Raw genomic sequence first — 6,316 nt, 5'->3', positions numbered from 1 at the left:
AAACTGCATTTGTTAATTTAAAAGAGGTTTTGTTTGGTGGCTTTGGTTTTGATTTGGTTGGTTTGGTTTTTGCTTTTCCCTATTAGTTATTGCAGAGAAAGTCCATATCCTTTTTATTTTTGCGGGAGAGAAAGCCTGGGCTGGAGAGATCGCCCTGGTAAGTGGGAGTGGGGAGCTGCTCCGTGGGTGGGTCAGCCTGAATCTCTGCTGTACAATACGGAAGAAGATTAGCTCCAGGCAGGCTCCCAGTTACCGCAAGGACCTTTTCAATTGTTTCCTTCTTACAGCTAATTAAAGGCTGACAAGCTTAAAGATGGACGTGCCACACGGGTGCTTGAGCAGACCCAACAGCAGTGTGTCCTAACCAAAAATGTCTTGCTGCCCTTGGCGCTCCCAGTGCTGCCAGAAAGTCTTACCCTGACTAGTGGAATGGACTCTCAATGCCTCAGGATGGTGGGAGGGCTCCCTCAGCCCTGTTGGATATCGGAGGCGGCCAAAAGGGCTGTTGACTCCCAGGGGCATGGTGGCAGAGCTGGTGTCCCCGAGAGCTGACAACCATACTAGTGGGAACACCAGGTGAACCTAGACTAATAATTTTGAATAAATTGCAGAGAAAAGGCCACAACTTTATGAATGTTTATGAATTCAACCCAAAGGTCAAGAGGCCCTCAAGGCTATGTTAGGGAGCACAAAATCAGGAAATGTCCCCAGCACAGACCTCTACGGTCTGCTGTGGGCCTTGCAAGCAGCTGCCTCCACAGGGAAAGGGATCAGCTCTGGGAACTGTGCTGAGTTACTGCCTCCCCCTCAGCACTGTATTCATCTTATGCATTATTTATTATCATGAGGTAAGTAAACAATTAAGTCATCACATAATTGGCCACAGGGATCCTGGAGAAAATACAGACTGTGTCAGTGGGGAGACTGTAAGTGCCCTGCTCAGAAAAAGCAAGCGAGAGATATCACTTGCCTCTGTTCCCTTCCTTGTGTGTCTAGAAGGGAAAGGCAATGGTGCAACTCAGCCTTCGCTTCCCTCATTTTCTTCTGAGCTCTTCCTTTTCAATAAGTGAGGGCCTGTGGTCACAGCAGAAACCTTAATTAAGAAGGTATATTAAGCTCAAGCTGGACTGGAGATATGTCAGTCAAAGGATCCTAAAGAAATGTGAGATTTTACAAATTCAAAATATCATGGCAAAATGAATGGCAGATTAAATGCAGATCTGTAACAAAAGAGCTGAAGTGCCTTGCTCTCTCAGCAGCAATGCTTCCTTGCCACTGAGGAAGTGATTTTAAATTCTGAACTGTCCTGTCATATGGTTGGAGGCAACACTAAACACCAAACTTCAATGTTTAGAGGTTCAGATTTTGTAACGATTGCTAGAGTGAGACAAGGTAGTTGGAAATATGCCTAACGGAGCTCTATTTGGCATCAATATAAATAAAAGAAACCAAATAATATTGTTATTTAATAAAATTGAAAACTCAGTTTTAAAAGCAAAAGAAACAGTTTGTGGGATGGAGGAGAAACAAATATATGAGTAACTTCAACGAAACTTATAGAGAAAGAAACTAGGTGTATTAAAATGCATGTTAAAGGATAGATGTGTGTAAAAGGGTGTATTTGTATAGCACTGACACTTGAAAAAGAAAATGGTTAGAGAAATTACTTCAGTGACAGAAATCTCTCTTCTTTCTGCCACTTGTAAATCTCATGTTATTTGCCTTAAAGCTCCAGCTGCCAAAGTAAGAAGGTGCTTAAGCACCCACACTTCAATTGTTCTGAGGAAAATAGCCTTTTTAAAAAGACCTTGTGTTTTGAGGGAAAACTAGCAAATACAGTCCTGGAAATATGAATAGCTGTATATCCTCCAGCATTTTTGTCAGAAAAACCTCATGATTTCCAATTTACTAGTAAATCCAAGAATTTTTATTTCAAACACTGACATATTGGAGAAAGCAATACTGTGATTCTTCAGTGACTCTTCCCAGGACCCAGATTGCACATTACAAACTGGAGAAACACCGCTCTTGCTGACATGGTTGGGCTCACAGATCTGTCTGTAGGGTCACACCATTACCTCAGTCATGGGACTAAGCTGACTTAATGTTCCTTGTTGCTGCTCAAAAGCTGTGGTTTTCTTTTTCAGAAGCCAGCTCAGCTCCCAAAAAGCTGCTTAAGTGTAAAAGAGGCTGGAGTGATGTGTCCTGTGCTGAAAGTGAGAAGTACTAGCGGAGTGGAAATATCAGGTGATACCATAGCTTGTTGTGTCTACTTCTAATTGCTTAAATGTCATGCATCTAACATTACTTAAGGTGCATTTTGAAGGTATACTTTTATAAGCCCTTTCCTATCAGGTGAGGCTCCCTCCGCTTTCCCCATCTGGGCAAGACTTTGTTAAATCTTGTCTGTCAAGGTACCTAAGAAACCAGTTTCTCTGCTTGAACAGGTTTTTTAAAAAAGGAGTATTTGTTCAAAATGTCTTGGACAAATGCCCTGGTTCCTGCAAAAGTGGCATGAGTTTAGCAAGACAGAGGTGGGAATCTTTCTGCCAGCAACCTGCCAGAAAAGACCTTTCTCCATTTGCCTGTTGGAATAAATATTTATTCATTTAACAGAGTACTTCGGAGTGGAGTGACCCTCCTTGTCTAGACATAATGAATAACCATAAAAAAGAATTCAGAAGTGTTTGAAAGCAGGGAACATCTGTGGCCGGCTGCAGCTCACAGATTCAGGAAAAAAGTATTCTTTATTGAGCTGGATGTAGCAAAGGTAAAATCTTGATTGTTTCCTCACGTTATCCACAAGCTGTAAGTGGTCTGCCTGTGGCAGTGTTTCTTTTGGGGGAGGGATTTTTATGGGTTTCGGAGTGGCATTTTTTCGGTTTTTAACACAGCATCTGTGTGCTTCTTTGTGATTGCATGTGCTTAGGAATGTTTCCACTCCACTAAAAGTCTATGCATTATTCACTCATTAATGTTTTATTTATTTATTACTCTCGAGGCACAGCATTAGGAGCTTTGCATTTACAGCATACTGAGTGACAGCTAAGGCAACCCTACAACTATTTCTTGCCTGCCAACAGTTGCCCCACAGATAAAGCTCAGGCAAAACTCCCATGGATTTCCACTAGACTAATTCTGGTCTTCTTATTTCCATCACTTTTCCACTGGCACAGCTCCAGCCTTTGGAAAGCTCCTCATTATTCACATTAGTGTAAAAAAATGAAGAACGTGTCTAAAAGACTGACAAATTCAGGCTCCAGGAGGCACGACCAGGAGAGCTAATCCCAGCATCCAGGACCCTTCACGGGGAAAAGTGTCAGCAGCCTCCTCTTATTTAGATCAAAATGGCTTCAGTTTGAATTACACTCCTGGAAATATCTTGAAAGGAAAACAGGTATTCCTCAGATAACCAGATTTCACATCAGTTGTAGCTCTAGCATTAAAATGTGCATGTGAAAAATAAGCAGTGAAAAATTAATTAGCAGCATGTTTGTGTTCAGGAGCACTGGTATCCTGGTGCTGGCTCCTTGGGTTATGGCAGCACTACTGCAGAGAGCTCCAAAGCTGCCTCCACTCAAGACTTGTTCCACCAAAACACGTCAGAGATGAACTAATCCCTGGGTAAGGACACTGCTTACCCATATCACAATGTGTGCGGTGCCTGGGCAAGGGAAGGATCTGCCTGCTGCTGAGCAGTAACAGCTGGAACTCTGGGAGCTTTACTAATAAGGTCTTTCCTGTTGATCTCATTAGTTATTTTTTCTGCTCCACCTGTAGGTCAGTTTGGCAATTGCACTGTTTCAATGTGGACCAGGTTATTTTCCATAACTAGTTTACTGACAGTATAATATGCTCCCCAGACATGGTCAGTGTTAATGCTTTCACAGAAGAAAGATCCTGTGTCACCGAGAACAGGTAGTTTTCCTTGGTTTCAATATTCGTGTAACAATAACAATGCAAAGTAACATATTTAATTGCAGACGACTTCTTAAACAGATGTGTGCTCTCACCCATCTGTTTTTTCTTTTGGTTTATGATCAGTCAATAGTTCTGGTATGCATTTGGCATGCAAAGTCCAGAGTTTTACCCTGGGAACTGGGCTCCATTTGACCCCATACCCCTTCATATGTCTTCAATAGTTAATATCCTATATATCACAAAACACAGTATGGCAGCCCTACCAAAGACATGGAGTTAGAGTTCACATTAACAGTGTAATACCAATATTACTCTAACTCAAAAGCACATCAACATCTTAGTGTTCCTTTGTTCTATGTCAACATCTTTACTAACAGCTGTGACCACATTTTTTTTTAATTTAAATTTTAAACCCTCTGATTTTAGCTAAAGACTAAAGGGCCAAAGTCAAACTTCTCCTGTATACTGAGACTTGGGCTGATGGGCAATTACTCTCGAGCAGCCTGAACTTACTTTTCATATAACTATACTGAACACTATAAAACCAGTTATTTCTGTAGCTGTAACGGAGTAGGAGGGATGGGGAAACGTATTCATAGACAGCAGTTCATAAAGGGTCCAGACCTGTTGGATGGGAAATAAACCTGGGAAAAAGGCCCTAACTGGTATGTAATCCTACATACCAGGTGGAATGCCTTTTAGATAGTCTGGTTCTAACACCAATGCTGCAATGCTCATGGTAGGCAGAACTTGGAGTTTGCAAGGGAGTCATTGGGGACTGTATGCAAGGACAGCCAGCCAAAGACAAATGATGCAGCAAATACAAGAGCCCACTAGTGACCTCACTTCCAGAACTCTTGAGAAGGTGGATTACTCTTAGTTTTATCTGATTTCTCATCCCTACTCTCTGTAAAGTCCAGTCTAACTGCAAAGCAAAGGATGTTTTTATTTATAGTCAGGAACACCCTGAAAGTCGTGGGGTTACGTGGTCTACAGTCTATGTGGTCACAGAATACAATTGAATGCATTATGAACAAGCTGTTGTGAAATTCCCAATTCAGGTCTACTGTAATTATTGGGAAAAAACTGTTGTTCTGCAATAATTGAATTCTGCATTATCATGAAACCTTTTAAATTAAAGTGCTATTTTCCTGGGGGAGAATAAATATCAGATCTGTAGCCTAGATTGTATTTGGTCAGAATTCAGCTAAATTATCTGGATATCCAATCAACATTTTAAGGTTTTACAGTGGGCATTTCACACTTCATTCTTGCAGCTCAGGATTCTTAAGTACCTACTTTTTCAGCCCATAACAGTGTGTTTGAGGAATACTTTGACAATTTGTCATTCTGTGACTAGAAGTGCCACAGTCTGGCTTTTCTGAAGGATAGTCGAACTTACTCAAGAACTGATAAGGCCGACACTGGTTTGTCTTTCTATTTTCACAGCTGGAAACATTGCCTGGATTGAATAGTGTACACATTTCCAAATGTAGTTCAGTCAGGCATTTTTTCTTCCTAAGATATTAAGTACATACAACTTTAGTTTGCTATAGTAATGCAAAATCGTTGCTGAAGACCTAATCAGATCGGTGAGGTTCACTCTGAGAGCCACAAGTAACATGGTGTGAAATGCATCTGCAGAAAGAGTGCATTAACTTGTATACTGTGAAAGTTTACATATGGTGACACCAGAAACTGTACAGAATGGTAGGACTTCCAGTTCAGCTTAATATTTTTAGGACAGTTTATGAAGAACTTTCAGCCAATATTTCTTATCTCTGTTGCCAGGGTAAAGTGCTACTAAAAAGTTCCAGATATGACTAAATTGGATGGGGAGCAGTTTGGGTTAGATACTGATCTCACATAATATATAACCTGTGTAACTTTACAATTGCTATGGATAAAATACAAATCATAGCCTAGCTGGCATCCTAGTGGAAAGCAAGGCATATGGAGGATTCACATCATCTATTTTAATATTTGTTCTCAGGGACATACCAGGCTGGATACCACAAAATGCCTCACATTTTTACATTTGCATCCTTGGTGTCTATGCACTAATCTCACACAATAGGTAAATGGACACACACAAACAGAGTGCTGTGAATTAAGTGTCACTATTTTGATAGCATAGCTTTGTCAGCCAGAAGTATATATATGGATATGTAAGGATACATATGTATGCTTCCAAAATTCATTTGGAGGAATACTGTCCTACAAGTGAAGTATCCTTCTTTCTTTGCAGGGTGATGTCCTCCAACGCAAGATTCCCTGCTACTGAAGGTTTTCTAGAGCGCATGTGCTGTTTCTGAAAGTTAGCTGTGAAGCGTATCTTCTAATCTTGGCCCACACTCCCTTCTTGGATTGTTGTCTTATCTTCTGTGTAAAACTG

Source organism: Corvus hawaiiensis, chromosome Z (assembly GCF_020740725.1).
Source record: "Corvus hawaiiensis isolate bCorHaw1 chromosome Z, bCorHaw1.pri.cur, whole genome shotgun sequence".
NCBI lineage: Eukaryota > Metazoa > Chordata > Aves > Passeriformes > Corvidae > Corvus > Corvus hawaiiensis.
Note: the sequence above shows the minus strand (reverse complement) of the source record.